This window comes from Triticum aestivum, chromosome 2D (genome assembly GCF_018294505.1).
Source record: "Triticum aestivum cultivar Chinese Spring chromosome 2D, IWGSC CS RefSeq v2.1, whole genome shotgun sequence".
NCBI classification, from domain to species: domain Eukaryota; kingdom Viridiplantae; phylum Streptophyta; class Magnoliopsida; order Poales; family Poaceae; genus Triticum; species Triticum aestivum.
In genome coordinates this window covers 181,744,199-181,761,796 of record NC_057799.1, presented here as the reverse complement: position 1 = coordinate 181,761,796, position 17,598 = coordinate 181,744,199, and positions in this window count along the sequence as shown.

The window sequence follows — 17,598 nt, the reverse complement described above, 5'->3', positions numbered from 1 at the left end:
CATTTCAAATTCTTCATATTATATGTCAAATGCGTGTATGAATTACAAGATATAGGGGGAGATCTCCATGATTCTACTATTCAAGTGTGCATTCCTTCAAAAGCAAATTCCTCAACATGCACATCTTCAGGGGGAGTTCTTCTATATCTTGCAATCAAATTCCTCAATATCAGTATTTACAGTTCATATGTTTATCCCCGTTGAAAACTTAACCTATATTGTCATCAATCACCAAAAAGGGGGAGATTGTAAGTGCATCTAGTGCCCCTTAGTGATTTTGGTGTATTGAAGACTTATAGGTTAAGGAACTGATGCGTTTGTGAGTGTACACATGTCTATAAGTCTATGAGGAGTTTGATATTTACAGAGAAAGTCGACCCCTAAAAATGAAGTTCTTCGACTAAAGACTTTGGATTTCTGAAGACTTTGAAAGTGAAGAAATTGGTGTGACCTTGAAGACTTAGTATTCATTCGAGGAACATGAAGCGTGAAGACTTTTGTTTTAGTAGTTTCATTTTCTCTTTCTTGAGTCATAGGAAACACCGTACTGTTAAAGGGGGTCGAGGAAATACTAAGGAAAAATTTCCATGTGATGCTCAACTCAAAATCCTACACCTACCAATCCCTTCGAGTGAAGCCATTGGAAATCTCATACAGTTCAGTCATATTCTTCAGTGACAGAGACGAAGTTCTCCGGGTCTCTGAGGAATTTGTTCCGACTTAGGAGATAGGAATTCGCTAGTGCGGATTGCCTACAAGTGAGGAACATGATAGCCCTGAGGAATTTGATAGTCAAATTTTCGATCGTTGTTGTGCTACGCGCCAGCTGTCCCAAAATATCTACCCACCTAACGGTCATATCATTGAAAGGCATTTATGTCTTATCATGTCGGGTTGCTCCCTAGGCTATAAATAGCAGCCCCCTACAACCACTAGCTGGTTGGCTGCTTCGAGAGAAACTGACACTTGTGGAAATTTTAATAAGATGCCCTCTGATTTTGAGACTAGTGTTAAAGAATTTATGATTTCGCAAAAGAATTTCAATGCTTTGCTTGAAGAAAAATTGCTTAAGGTTGATGAATTGGCTAGGAACATGGATAGAATTTCTCTTGATGTTGATTCTTTGAAACTTAGATCTATTCCACCTAAGCATGATATCAATGAGTCTCTCAAAGCCAGGAGAATTTCCATTGATGAGTGCAAAGAAAGAACCGCTAGGATGCGTGCTAAAAAAGATTGCTTTGTGAAAGCGTGTTCTTCTAGTTTCCATGATAATAAGGATGAAGATCTAAGAGTGATTGATGTGTCTCCTATTAAATCTTTGTTTTCTAATATGAATCTTGATAAAGATGGGACTGGATATGAGTCAACTTTAGTTAGAAGGCGTCCCAATGATTCGGAGTTTTTAGATCTTGATGCAAAAATCTGTAAAAGTGGGATGGAAGAGGTCAAAACTTTACATAGCAATGAACCCACTATTTTGGATTTCAAGGAATTTAATTATGATAATTGCTCTTTGATAGATTGTATTTCCTTGTTGCAATCTGTGTTAAATTCTCCTCATGCTTATGGTCAAAATAAAGCTTTTACCAAACATATCATTGATGCTTTAATGCAATCTTATGAATAAAAACTTGAATTAGAAGTCTCTATCCCCAGAAAACTTTATGATGAGTGGGAGCCTACTATTAAAATTAAGATTAAAGATCATGAATGCTATGCTTTGTGTGATTTGGCTGCTAGTGTTTCCACGATTCCTAAAACTTTGTGTGATGTGCTAGGTTTCCATGAATTTGATGATTGTTCTTTAAATTTGCATCTTGCGGATTCCACCATTAAGAAACCTATGGGAAGGATTAATGATGTTCTTATTGTTGCAAATAGGAATTATGTGCCCGTGGATTTCATTGCTCTTGATATAGATTGCAATCCTACATGTCCTATTATTCTTGGTAGACCTTTCCTTAGAACGATTGGTGTAATTATTGATACGAAGGAAGGAAATATTAGATTCCAATTTCCGTTAAGGAAGGGCATGGAGCACTTTCCTAGAAAGAAAATTAAATTACCTTATGAATCTATTATGAGGGACACTTATGATTTGCATGCTAAAGATGATAATACCTAGATCTATTCTTGTTTTTATGCCTAGCTAGGGGCGTTAAACGATAGCGCTTGTTGGGAGGCAACCCAATTTTATTTTTGTTCCTTGCTTTTTGTTCCTGTTTAGTAATAAATAATTCATCTAGCCTCTGGTTAGATGTGGTTTATGGTTTTAGTTAGTGTTCGTGCCAAGTAAAACCTATAGGATCTTCTTGGGTGATAATTATTTGATCTTGCTGAAAAAAGTCAGAAACTTTCTGCTCAAAAAAACAATTGTTAAAAATCACCAGAAAGTGATAAAATACTGATTCCAATTGAAGTAGATCAATAAAAAAATTATTTAGGTCTTACCATTTTTGCAGAATTTTTTAGTTACAGAAGTTTGCGTTTGATACAGATTACTACAAAATGTTCTGTTTTTGACAGATTTTGTTTTCCGTGTGTTGTTTGCTTATTTTGATGAATCTATGGCTAGTATCGGAGGGCATGAACCATAGAGAAGTTGGAATACAGTAGGTTTAACAAAAATATAAATAAAGAATGAGTTCATTACAGTACCTTAAAGTGGTGGTTTGTTTTATTTCGCTAACGGAGCTCATGAGATTTTCTGTTGAGTTTTGTGTTGTGAAGTTTTCAAGTTTTTGGGTAAAGATTTGATGGATTTTGGAACAAGGAGTGGCAAGAGCCTAAGCTTGGGGATGCCCAAGGCACCCCAAGGTAAAATTCAAGGACAACCAAAAGCCTAAGCTTGGGGATGCCCCGGAAGGCATCCCCTCTATCGTCTTCGTCTATCGGTAACTTTACTTGAGGCTATATTTTTTCACCACATGATATGTGTTTTGCTTGTAGCGTCTTGTATGATTTGACTCTTTGCTTTTTAGTTAAACACAATCATCCTTGCTGTACACACATTTTGGAGAGACACATATGAATCGGAATTTATTAGAATACTCTATGTTCTTCACTTATATCTTTTGAGCTAGATAATTTTGCTCTAGTGCTTCGCTTATATCTTTTTAGAGCACAGTGGTGGTTTATTTTATAGAAATTATTGATCTCTCATGCTTCACTTACATTATTTTGATAGTATTTTAGAACAGCATGGTAATTTGCTTTGGTTAAAATTTTACTCCTAATGTGATGAGCATCCAAGATAGGTATAATAAAAACTATCATATAATGCGCATTGAATACTATGAGAAGTTTGATTCTTTATGATTGTTTTGGGATATGAAGATGGTGATATTAGAGTCATGCTAGTTGAGTAGTTGTGAATTTGAGAAATACTTGTGCTAAAGTTTGTGATTCCCATAGCATGCATGCATGTATGGTGAACCGTTATGTGATGAAGTCGGAGCATGATTTATTTATTGATTGTCTTCCTTATGAGTGGCGGTAGGGGACGAGCGATGATCTTTCCTTACCAATCTATCCCCCTAGGAGCATGCGTTTAGTACTTTGTTTTTGATTACTAAAAGATTTTTGCAATAAGTATGTGAGTTCTTTATGACTAATGTTGAGTCCATGGATCATACGCACTCTCACCCTTCCACCATTGCTAGCCTCTCTAATACCGCGCACCTTTCGCCGGTATCATACACCCACCATATACCTTACTCAAAACAGCCACCATACCTACCTATTATGGCATTTCCATAGCCATTCCGAGATATATTGCCATGCAACTTACCACCGTTTCGTTTATTATGACACGCTTCATTATTGTCATATTGCTTTGCATGATCATGTAGTTGACATCGTATTTGTGGCAAAGCCACCTTTATAATTCTTTCATACATGTCATTCTTGATTCATTGCATATCCTGGTACACCGCCGGAGGCATTCACATAGAGTCATATTTTGTTCTAAGTATTGAGTTGTAAGTAAATAAAAGTGTGATGATGATCATTATTAGAGCATTGTCCCAAGTGAGGAAAGGATGATGGAGACTATGATTCCCCCACAAGTCGGGATGAGACTCCAGACTAAAAAAAGAGGCCATAAAAAAGAGAAAGGCCCAAACAAAAAAAAAGAAAAATAAGAGAAAAAGAGAGAAGGACAATGTTACTATCCTTTTACCACACTTGTGCTTCAAAGTAGCACCATGATCTGCATGATAGAGAGTCTCCTATGTTATCACTTTCTTATACTAGTGGGAATTTTACATTATAGAACTTGGCTTGTATATTCCAATGATGGGATTCCTAAAATGCCCTAGGTCTTCGTGAGCAAGCGAGTTGGATGCACACCCACTTAGTTTCTTTTGTTGAGCTTTCATACACTTATAGCTCTAGTGCATCCGTTGCATGGCAATCCCTACTCACTCACATTGATATCTATTGATGGGCATCTCCATAGCCCGTTGATACGCCTAGTTGATGTGAGACTATCTTCTTCTTTTTGTCTTCTACACAACCACCATTCTATTCCACATATAGTGCTATGTCCATGGCTCACGCTCATGTATTGAGTGAAGATTGAAAAAGTTTGAGAACATCAAAAGTATGAAACAATTGCTTGGCTTGTCATCGGGGTTGTGCATGATTTAAATATTTTGTGTGATGAAGATAGAGCATAGCCAGACTATATGATTTTGTAGGGATAGCTTTCTTTTGCCATGTTATTTTGAGAAGACATGATTGCTTTGTTAGTATGCTTGAAGTATTATTTTTTTATGTCAATATTAAACTTTTGTCTTGAGTCTTTCGGATCTGAACGTTCATGCCACAATAAAGAAAATTACATTGAAAATTATGCTAGGTAGCATTCCACATCAAACATTCCTTTTTTATCATTTACCTACTCAAGGACGAGCACGAATTAAGCTTGGGGATGCTTGATACGTCTCCAACGTATCTATAATTTTTGATTGCTCCATGCTATTATATTATCTGTTTTGGATGTTTAATGGGCTTTATTATGCACTTTTATATTATTTTTGGGACTAACCTACTAACCAGAGGCCCGGTGCAAATTGCTGTTTTTTTGCTTATTTCAGTGTTTCGCAGAAAAGGAATATCAAACGGAATCCAAACTGAATGAAACCTTCGCGAGGATCGTTTTTGGAACAAACGCAATCCAGGAGACTTGGAGTGGACGTCAAGGAAGCAACGAGGCGGCCACGAGGTAGGAGGGCGCGCCCAGGGGGTAGGCGTGCCCCCCACCCTCGTGGGCCCCTCGTGGCTCCACCGACCTACTTCCTTCGCCTATATATACTCTTATACCCTGAAAACATCCAGGAGCACCACGAAACCCTATTTCCACCGCCGCAACCTTCTGTACCCGTGAGATCCCATCTTGGGGCCTTTTTCGGTGCTCCGCCAGAGGGGGAATCGATCACGGAGGGCTTCTAGATCAACACCATAGCCTCTCCAATGATGTGTGAGTAGTTTACCACAGACCTTCGGGTCCATAGTTATTAGCTAGATGGCTTCTTCTCTCTCTTGGATCTCAATACAAAGTTCTCCTCGATTCTCTTGGAGATCTATTCGATGTAATACTTTTTGCGGTGTGTTTGTCGAGATCCGATGAATTGTGGGTTTATGATCAAGATTATCTATGAACAATATTTGATTCTTCTCTGAATTCTTATATGCATGATTTGATATCTTTGCAAGTCTCTTCGAATTATCAGTTCGGTTTGGCCTACTAGATTGATCTTTCTTGCAATGGGAGAAGTGCTTAGCTTTGGGTTCAATCTTGCGGTGTCCTTTTCCAGTGACAGCAGGGGAAACAAGGCACGTATTGTATTGTTGCCATCGAGGATAAAAAGATGGGGTTTATATCATATTGCTTGAGTTTATCCCCCTACATCATGTCATCTTGCTTAATGCGTTACTCTGTTCTTATGAACTTAATACTCTAGATGCATGTTGGATAGCGGTCGACGTGTGGAGTAATAGTAGTAGATGCATAATCGTTTCGGTCTACTTGACATGGACGTGATGCCTATATACATGATCATGCCTAGATATTCTCATAACTATGCACTTTTCTATCAATTGCTAGACAGTAATTTGTTCACCCACCGTAGAATTTGCTATCTTGAGAGAAGCCACTAGTGAAACCTATGGCCCTCGGGTCTATTTTCCATCATATAAGTTTCCGATTTATTTTATTTTGCAATCTTTACTTTCCAATCTATACCATAAAAATACAAAAAATATTTATTTTATTATCTCTATCAGATCCCACTTTTGCAAGTGGCCGTGAAGGGATTGACAACCCCTTTATCGCGTTGGTTGCAAGGTTCTTATTTGTTTGTGCAGGTACTAGGGATTTGCGTGTAACCTCCTACTGGATTGATACCTTGGTTCTCAAAAACTGAGGGAAATACTTACGCTACTTTGCTGCATCACCCTTTCCTCTTCAAGGGAAAACCAACGCATGCTCAAGAGGTAGCATCCCCCAAGAGTTGTGCATCATATAGAATTTGCATTTATCATCACTTTCACTATATCTAGAGAAACACAAGATAAGTTCAAAAAGATCCACAAGAGGGAAGGAAGACAACGGGAGTTGAAACAAATTCTTGGCAAGAATAACACAATTATAAACAAGATCCAATGTGAAGATGATCAACAATTTCTACCAAATAAATGAGTACCAATTGTCAAAAGACAAGAAGTATTTGGAAATAATTTCTGGTGGTAGATTGCAAAGATATCCAACATCATCTTCACACAAAGCACATCAGCAAATTGCAACTTCACCTAGGAACAAGATAATTTACAATATCAACTCTAAGTGGCAATACCACAAATGTACACATTTTCTAGGATTGTAATATAAACATAATATATTACTCCCCCATAATGTGATAAAAAAACTTAACAAGAGGCAAATAAAAAGCAACAAGAGATAATTAAAGGACCATTTAGAATTTAAATTTCTCATGAGAAGACATAACACATAGAGACTAGGTAATCTTGCAATATCAATACTAGGTGGTATCCTCATGTACACACATTTGTAGGATCGTGAAGCACACAAAGCACATCACTCCCCAAAATGGGACATTCCATTAATCTCTCACAAGAACCAACTAAGATACAAAAAGATGCAAATAGGCTCAACAAGACTCACACGTACATGTTGTGCAAACCAACATACACCATACTTGATAACTTAAGATAAGCAACTTGGAAGCATAACATGTACAAACACATGAAAGGTACAAAACCAAAACATGCAAAGGGGCAAGAGTTTACAAGTCACCGTGATTACTTGTATCTGCGTTGGTATTTCCCCGAAGAGGAGAGGATGATGCAGCACAACAATGGTAAGTTTTTATTTCAATTATGAAACCAAGGTTATCAATCCAGTAGGAGAACCAAGCAACATTATGTAAACGATACCTGCACACAAATAACAAATACTTGCAACCCAACGCATAAGAGGGGTTGTCAATCCCTCCTCGGTATTGAGATAGATTAAATTGTTTGAGATTGGATAAATAGATCTAGCGAAAACACAAAATAAAATAAATAAAGAAAAAGTGCAGCAACGTATTTTGGGGTTTTTGGAATAATAGATCTGAAAACAATATGATATAAAATAGACCCGGGGGCCATAGATTTCACTAGTGGCTTCTCTTGAGAAAATAGCATACGGTGGGTAAACAAATTACTATTGGGCAATTCATAGAAGAGCAAATAATTATGACAATATCCAAGGCAATGATCATGTATATACGCATCACGTGCAAGATTAGTAGACCGACTCTTGCCTGCATCTACTACTATTACTCCACACATCAACAGCTATCCAGCATGCATCTAGTGTATTAAGTTCATGGAGAAACGGAGTAATGCAATAAGAACGATGACTTGATGTAGACAAGATCTATTCATGTAGGAATAGACCCCATCTTTTTATCCTTAATAGCTACGATAGGTGTGCCTCGCTACCCCTTCTATCACTGGGTAAGAACACCGCAAGATTGAACCCATCACAAAGCATGTCTTCCCATTGCAAGAAAAATCAATCTAGTTGGCCTAAGTAAACCAAAGTTTCGGAGAAGAAATACGAGGCTCTGATAATCATGCATATAAGAGATCAAATAAGACTCAAATAATATTCATGGATAGAACTGATCATAAACTCACAATTCATCGGATCCCAACAAACACACCACAAAAAGTCATTACATCAAATAGATCTCCAAGAACATCGAGGAGAACATTGTATTGAGAATAAAAAAGATAGAAGAAGCCATCTAGCTACTGCCTACGGACATGAAAATATGTGGTAAACTACTCACACATCATCGGAGGAGCAGCAATGAGGATGGTGAACCCCTCCGTGATCGTGTTCCCCTTTTGCAAGGTGCCAGAAAAGGGCTCTAGATTGGATCTCGTGGTTCTGGAACTTGTGCGGCTGGAATTGTGCTTCGTCGAATCCCCCAGGGTTTCTAGAATATTTGGGTATTTATAGAGCCGAGAGGCGGTGGAAAGGACCACTAAAAAAAAGACACATCTGTGACATTTTGGGCCAAACGAAATTTTTTTCTGTCATACATATGACACTTCTATGACGATAATTGTGACAAAACCCGGTATCATCATAGATGTGGTGGGCTCCTACTTCTATGACAAAAAATCATGGCAGAAAATGGGCTTTTCGTCCTGGGCGGGCCGGAGACGCAGCTGCATGACATTCTTTGGGCCGTCCATGACGGAAAAAACCATGGTAGAAGCAAGGGGGAGGAAAATTTCGGGGAGTTCCTGGTTACGGTGGGAGGTCGGGGGCCGAGCGATGCGCGTTTCTCTCGTACACGTACGCACGTGTGTGCGAGGCGTTAGCTCTAACTGAACCCGAGCGAGGCGTTGGGCTCTAACTGAACCTGAGCCATTGCATTGCAGGCTACGCGTTACTGAACTCGAGCGATCGATCAATGGCTGTTAACTGAACCCGATCGAGCGATTCCTTCGCTACTGCTGCTAACTGAAGCCGATCGATTGGATGAACAGTGAGCGTTGCGGGGGGTTGGATGAACAGTGAGCGGTGGCGTTGCCTCTGGATGAACAGGACCCCGTGGTGTGGAGGGCTAGATGAACAGTAGACGGTGGAAGGGTGCCCGTGGAGGGGTGGTTGAACAGGACCCCGTGGTGTGGAGGGCTGGATGAGCAGTAGGCGGTGGAGGGGTGCCCGTGGAGGGGTGGTTGAACAGTAGCCGGTGGAGTAGCGTGCGGTGGAGGCTCGATGAACAGGAGCCCGTGGAGGCTGGAGGCGGTCGACGGTAGCCCGTGGAGGCTCGAGGAGGTCGACGGTGGAGATGAACATTATCTCGTGGAGTCCCATTTTGTGGTACGCCACACCCCTCCCAATGAATAGGACCCCCGTTTCGACCGTAGGAGGTCCATTTCGTCCGTTTTGCGGTACGCCACACCCCTCCCGATCAACAGGACCCCCGTTTCGACCGTAGGAGGTCCGTTTTGTCCGTTTTGCGGTACGCCACACCCCTCCCGATCAACAGGACCCCCGTTTCGACCGTAGGAGGTCTGTTTCCTCCGTTTTGCGGTACGCCACACTCCTCCCGATCAACAGGACCCCGTTCCGAATGTAGGAGGTCCGTTTCCTCTGTTTTGCGGTGCGCCAGGCCTCGTTTCCATCGCCTATTCGGTCCAAGCCCTCCCGATGAACACGACCACGCATTCCGTTCCGACCCAGCCGGTTGGCTCCCACGCGTTTCGTTGCCTCCCGATGAACACAACGCATTCCGTTGCCTCTCCATTAACATGACTCATCCCGTTGCCTCCCCATGAACACGACGCATTCCGTTGCCTCCCCATGAACACGACGACGACGCTGTTTCTCCGTTCCGACCCAGCCATGTACACGAGCCCTGGCCGTACGTATGCGCGAATAGGCGTTCGAGACCACGCCCGTATGTAAACATACGTGGCCGTATTTTCTTTCTTGCACCCTGGCCGCTGTACGTACGTGTACATGCTACGTGCGCGCCTCTACTACGACACGTGCGCGCCTCTACATCCACCAGTATATATGTACGTACACATTCGCGACCAGAATGACAATGATACGTACGCTTCGACCAGGTGGGTCCAGACTGTCAGGCACTTCCTTGCATGCGAAGATGTAGCTGGTGGGTCCCAGCAGTCAGGGGGGAAACGTTTTTTTCACGAAATACGGTGGCCCGTCCGGTGGGTCCCCGCTGTCAGGTGGAGGAATAATTATTTTGCACGTAATAAGGAGGCACTTCCTTGCTGCGGCCGTGGACCCAGCTGTCAGCCTCTCCACGTACAGTCCACGTCCGATGGAAGCCGTTCCTTGACCACGTTGACCACGCCGCGCCGAGAGCACCAGGGCGGTGGACGACGGCGAGGCCTAGGAAGGGGACGACGCGGAGCCGGGGAAGACGCGGCAGTGGATGCCCACGCGTAGAGGATTACGAGGGTTCACTGGTTCGCTGCGGTGTGAGGCTGCCGTCGCCGCAGAATAACAGGGGGTGTGGGTGAGTAGAGGGATGGCCTGGCCAGCGGTGGGAGTAGTAGGGGGCGGTGAGGCCTCCGCCGCATCACAGCCGGCCACGGGACGCGAGGCACGACCGGCGCTGGTTTGGGCGGCTGGAGCAAGAAGACTAGAGGTTGAAGAAGCACTACGGCCGTTGGATGGACATCGTACGGTCACTGGAGCTAGAATCGTGCATATTGACTAAGTTGACAAAGCCCTCCATCCCCGTCAACTTAGTAGGCCCACAAGTCAGCCTGCCACTATAGTGGGTCCCAGCTAACAGGGGGAGTATTCAATTTTTTTTGTGCGTAATAAGGAGGCACGTCCTTGCGTGCGAAGAAATAGCTGGTGGGTTCGAGCTGTCAGCGGTGGTAACATTTTTTCGTGAAATACAGAGGCCCTTTCGGTGGGTCCCTGATGTCAGGTGGAGGAATCATTATTTTGCGCGTAATAAGGAGGCATTTCCTTGCGCGCGGCCGTGGACCCAGCTGTCGGCCTCTCCATGTACAGTCCACTTCAGATGCATGTCGGTTGTTGACCACGTTGACCAGGCCGCGCCGAGAGCACCAGGACGATGGACGACGGAGAGGCCTAGGAAGGGAACGACACGGAGGCAGGGAAGACTCGGCAGTTGTTTCCTACGCGGAGGGGAGTACGACTGTACGAGGGTTTATTGGTTCGTCTGCCGTCGCCGGAGAATAACAGCAGGTGTGGGTGAGTAGAGGGATGGCTAGGCCAGTGATGGGAGTACGGTGGGGCGGTGAGGCCTGCGCGGCAGCAGAGCCGGCCGCGGGGAGGAGGGAGCAGGCAGTCCCGTCGGCGCTTGTTTGAGCGGCTGGAGCAGGAAGAGCAGAGATTGAAGAAGCACGACGGCACGTTGGATGGCCATCCAACAGTCACTGCTTGTGCGTCAACCTTTTTTTAGGAAAGCCTCAAATATGTGGAAAACAGCATACAGCCCATCTGCCATTATTTCTAATAATTTACAGCCCATTTGCTAATTATTAAGGTTTTTTTGGAGCCCATATTCTTTTTGTTAGCATTACAGCCCATATGGTGGCCACAGTTAAAAAATTATACGAAATTTTGCATATTTCGGTGCGGTCCGAACTGTTTTTAATCCCGAAATTTCGACTCACATTCAAACTGATTTTAAAAATAAATGTAATTTAAAATCTCGAAATGAAAAAAAAAGATATTTGAAACTAATTGCCTTTTTGATGTGTTTTAAAAATGTACAACCCATTTCTCACTACTGATGGGCCATTTTCTCGGCCAGCCGAATGAATGCTCTCCTCGTCTTGAATGATTTGCAGCCCAACAGGCCTGACAAAGCGACTTATTTGGCAAATCACAAAAAAACTGGGCTGTGGCCATGGACCCACCTGTCAGCCTCTCCATGTACAGTACTCTTCCGATGGAATGTCGTTGACCACGTTGACCACGCTGCGCCGAGAGCACCAAGGCGGTGGACGACAGCGAGGCCTAGGAAGGGGACGACGCGAAGCCGGGGAAGACGCGGCAGTGGATGCCCACGCGGAGAGGAGTACGAGGGTTCACTGGTTCGGCTGTGGTGTGAGGCTGCCGTCGCCGCAGGGCCTGGCTAGCGGTGGGAGTAGTAGGGGGTGATGAGGCCTCAACGGCAGCACAGCCAGCCACTGGAGGCAAGAGCAGGCGGTCTCCCCGGCGCTGGTTCGGGCGGCTGGTGCAAGAAGAGCAGCGATTGAAGAAGCAGCAGGACTGTTCGATTCAAATCCAACGGTTATTGCTGCTAGAATCGTTTGTTGACTGAGTTGACAAGCCCTGCGTACGCGTCAACTTAGTAGGCCCATAGGTCAGCCTCCCAACCGATGCACCCCGGATGTCAGTGGGAGGAATCATTTTTTTTGCGTAAGAAGGAGGCAGTTGATTGCGTGCGGCCAGGCCAGTGGAGGGAGTAGGGTGGGCCGGGGAAGCCTGCGGGGCATCACAGCGGGCCACAAGAGGAGGGAGCAGGCAGTCCCGCCGGCGCTAGTTTAGGCGGCTGGAGCGGGAAGATCAGAGATTGAAGAAGCACGTCGGCCGTTGGATGGACATCCAACAGTCACTGCTGCTAGAATCGTGTGTTCACTGACAAAGCCTTGCGTAAACAAGTCAGCCTCGAAATCTGTGGCGTGTACAGCCCATTTGCTATTATTTTTATAATTTTTACTCATTTTCTAATTCATATGGAATTTATTGCAGCCTGTTTTCCATTTTTAGAATTGCTGGCCATTTTCTGGTCAGTACCAGGGTCAAAAAATTAACTAAATATGTGGGAAATTTTGAAAATTCGTAAATTTTTGCTGGGGAACGAAATATTCTTAATCCAAAAATTAATAGCCATACTAAAAGAAATTTAAAAATAAATTAGTACTATGTCATGTTAAATCCAATGAAATACGTATAAGATATCAGTGAAGAACAAAAACAAAAAAAGAAACTTATATCCCATTTGCTATAAATTTTTTGGAATTTTCAACCCCTTTTGATATTACTTTTAACAGACATTGACCATACTCTTAAGCCAGTCCGGAATGCATCCTTCCTCGTCTTAAAAGATTTGCAGCCCAGTAATTCGGAGAAAACAAATAGGCCTAGCTTGGGTATTCTTCAAAAAGAAATACTGGGCTACCTATTTTCCAAAAGAACTGGTGCATGAGCATTTAGCTTTATTTATTTATTTACTTATTTATGTTTAGGGGACCATGAGCATGTACCTGGGCCGGATTCATGTGAGAGCCTCCCTTCCAGTTAATTATGGGCTTCTCTATTGGGCCTTCATCAGTGGGCTGCATGTTATCAACAAGTGGAAAATGTGTTCCGTACGAAAAATAGTATGCGCTACGTACGGTAGGGGGGCATTAAAGGATCGAACCGTGCAACGACTTCCAAAACATTGTGTTTGTCGTTCTAACAACACATTTATTCAACCAACAGACGAAATATACTACTGATTCTACATTGAAAACAGCAGCAGCAGCAACCAGGGCTGGGGGTGCAACAGAAGCAGTAAGCAGGCCAGAAGAGTGAAGATGCAGCTCTCTCTTCCAAACCAAACATCAGCCATCATTACAAAAGGGCTACCAAAAAGAACAAGTGTATGCATCAAACTAAATAAAGATCCTACTACACCAAGTGTACGCATCTAACTAACTGGCTCAGTTAGACGTTACTATTTATTAAGCTATGGAGATTGGCTGACGGCTTGAACCAGATGGGTGCCTGAAGGGGGAAACTCCAGCCAGCAGGTCGAAGTCTGATACTTGGGACCCTCTCTCCTACTTTGGGCTGCAGAGCGTGGCGGCACATATCAGGGTATGGTGCATGCAGAGATGCATGGTACGCTGTGTACACACAGTTTTGCCTGATGAACGAAACCGCGCTGCCATCATGATCCTTGCCGTCGGTTATCTCCTGATTAATCGGATAATTCAGTCCGACAAACAGAGAGCGTGTACCAAGGCTACTTACCAGCCTCCAGTCAAAAATTCCTGAAGGCCCAGAGAAGCTGGGATCCTGCTCAAAGACCTTGCAGTGACTGTGATTGTATTCCGCAAAACAACACGTCCAGTACGTGCGAACGATCATCAATCTTTCGTCGTCGTCTAGTCGAGCCAGGAACCACCTGCAACTTCCATGCCGCTTTTCTTTGAAAGGTTATGGGATTAGGAAGGGTAGGGACACCAGGCGGCCTACAACATCATATCAAGTTGGAGTCAAATAAAAATGGGCTCTTGATTTAGTCAATCTTAAGAACAGCATGTTATGAGCATGAATATTTTTTCAGTAAATGTTGACAGTAATATAAGCAAGCCATCATGATATCATAGGAAAGTAACATACTGCTGTAACAGCCGTTTGTAGCGATGACTGGAGTAGGCCAGCAATACGTCCAGCCATAGAAGGAGTCGACAGCGTAAATGAAGCCCTTGTGTTCAATGGCATCAAAGAACCATGGAGGATGTATGATCCTGCGATGGACGTGCAGATTTATCCACTTACCGCAGTGACCTGTCAGATAGGCGAGACCGCGGTTGAAGAACGCAATTAGCCTGAAGTCTTTATAATTCGCAGATCTTGTGGGCACTTGGCAGATTACAACCTTGAGCAAATCAAACTTGGTATCATGTTGGCTACTGTAAGATTCCGAGTATTCTGGGCCACGGTGCCAAAGCAGTGCAGTGTTAATCGAAGGAAGGGGGATCAATCGCCGGGTGTAGACCTCCACGAGCATCCAGCTGCCGCGACCGTCGACGAGCACCATCCAAGACGTGTTCATGCCGACCCAGTACATACCGTTAATGTAGTTGAGGCTGACGGGGATCGGATCGCGGTCAAGGGGGTTGATGCTCGCCACCCTATGATCGTTATGCTGCATGACACGCCGTTTTTGAAGATCAGGCGGCATCAGCAAGCAAGGAGCTGGCTTAAAAAGCTCCGGCCTGAGGGCTTTGAGTAAACGGTACAGCCCCGACGAGCACGCGGCGAGCGGCATGGGACTGAGATTGTCCACACGCGAAACAATGAGCTTGATTACCTCTATGGGGAGCGAATTCCAGCCACTCTTTCGGCGGATGCTGCTCAGTTCTGCCATTGTTAGTGCTTGGGTTTCGGACGAGGGGGGAGGCGCCTTAGCAGGGATGGAAGATTGGACGAGATTATGTGCGGACAAAGATGGAGAAGCGAATATGTGCTGCGGGAAGTGGATAGGTGATGATGACTATAGCACGCCGCTTGACTTACGAGACACATACCAGCAGCGTAGGGTCATGTCGATGCCAGACAACTTGCTTGAGTGATCACAGTACTGGTACTCCCTACTGTGCTATGCCCTAACTTGCTTGAGTAGAGTAGTAGAGTAGGACTCTGCTCTACTACTAGCACCGGAGGAGTAGTATATTCTAATCTAAAATAGTTACAAACTTCAATGCCCGAGCGTGGAAGGACTACGAACCGTGCTCAAAGACCGTGTCTACGTGGTGTTTGGAAATGGGCGACAACCTCAACACCAACGGTGCTGCTCCCGTTGCACCGTATGTGTTTCTGTCCTTCCTGTTCGAAATCGTGGTAGAATTCATGTTTCTACTCTGTATCCTACTACTATGCTAGTCCACATGATTAGTTTCATCTCTGTTATAGCCGTCATGATTTATTTTGTGCTTATTCGGATTAAATCTCATAGTAACTTGCTCATATATTCAACTGGCGCAACGTCCCCTACAGCCACTCCCGTTTCATGGACGGCCTGGTCAATGCCTCCAAGGAGCCCTTCGTCCACTGCTATGAGTGCCCGATGCCGTTTTGGGGCTCGCCGGCGGACATGGTGCATCACCTCACGGATGCGTGCAGCGGTCACTGCTGGCCCTTGGCGGAGAACATCAAGTACGAGACGTGCTACCCGTTCACCATGCCGGAGTCGCTGGAGGATCACCGCCGGCTGCTAGTCTCGGAGGAGGACGGCAGCGTCTTCCTCTTGATCGTGGGCACCGGCGAGGCCCACGCAGGCCGCCGCCCCGTCTCTGTAATGTGCGTCAGGGGCGACGCCGCTGACGCTGACACTAACACGAGGCCAATGTACGGGTGTGTGGTCAGTGTTACTACCCCTCCGGGTCGCGTGGGCGGCGACACCGGCCTCATCGAACGAACTTGGACTCTGGGGAGCTGGGACTATCCCGCCAATGTGGACTTGGAAAACACATGGCATCCTTTACCCGCCGACACGGTGCACGGGGACTCCAAGGAGGTTCACCTGGACATACGCATTATCAAGTTAAATGTTGATCATTAGTCTTCGCTCAATGTAATCCGCTGTCTAAGCATGTGGAGACTTCCATGCAGGATCTTGCTCTATTGGAGTATCGCGCATGAATAAAAGTGTATCCGTTTATGGTTTAGTCTAGAATCTTCCATGTATGAATTTTTACTACAGTACTGGTGAAAGACTTACGATGAACCATTTCTTACATCTCCTCTGCCCGCTTGCAAGTCATCCTGATTTAAACCCTCCGTCTAGGTGTATAAGGGCATGGTTAATATTACTTAATAGTATAGCCAACTGTTGACTATAAGAAAGTTCCATGTCATCTGTAGCCAACATGTATAACAATCGATACTCAAAAACTAATTCTTAAAGATCATTTCTTGCAAAGCACAATAAGTGTTATTTCTTCACAAGTTTTGGATGCAGGTTGAACAGTTGAACGCTTTTGCTTGCAAAAGATACCTTTTTATCTATTTCACCAGGATGTTTGTGAGCTCTAGAGATGAAATAATATCCGAAGAAACCTATCGATACCCGTTACACATGAGATGACCCCCACATCCTTTGTCAAAATAAACAACTCCCCGATCAATGCATTTCACTCTTCGGTGCAACGCACGGGCACCTTATTACTATAGATTAGTACGACCAAAAATTGAACTAACATTATATATAGTACGATAAATGCTGATGCATATCACCTAAAATTATATCATTCAAAACTATGTTCAAATACGAATCCAACGATATAGTTTTTGTTGACATGCACTAACATTTTGTCAGTTAAATCTTCAGTCAAATTCAATGGGGGACTAATAAACCACGACCGATGTAGTACAAGTGTAGAGGGCGGCGCTACACGGGAGTCTCACCTCTCACCCCGCTCGTGGCGCGGCAGTAAAGTCGTCATATCACAAAACCCAACCACTCCCAGTAATAAGTGGCCTGGTAAAATAAATGGACAAGCAACCATCACATCCCTCCTTTTTTGCATTTCATCTCTCTGCATTTACTTTCTCCGTTTCATCTCGCACACTCGATCCCTAGCTACTACTCCTAGGGCCAGTTCTTTTGGCGGCTTCCCCAGCTTTTCCCACAAGACTAGTCACAGTGCAGAGTAACAATAAGGCGCCTCACTCATTTATTTGGGCTTCTAAACTACTACTCCGTCCTAGTTTATTCCTCACCATTGTAATTTGTGCCAAATTTTGACCAAAGATTTAACTGGTTAATTCCT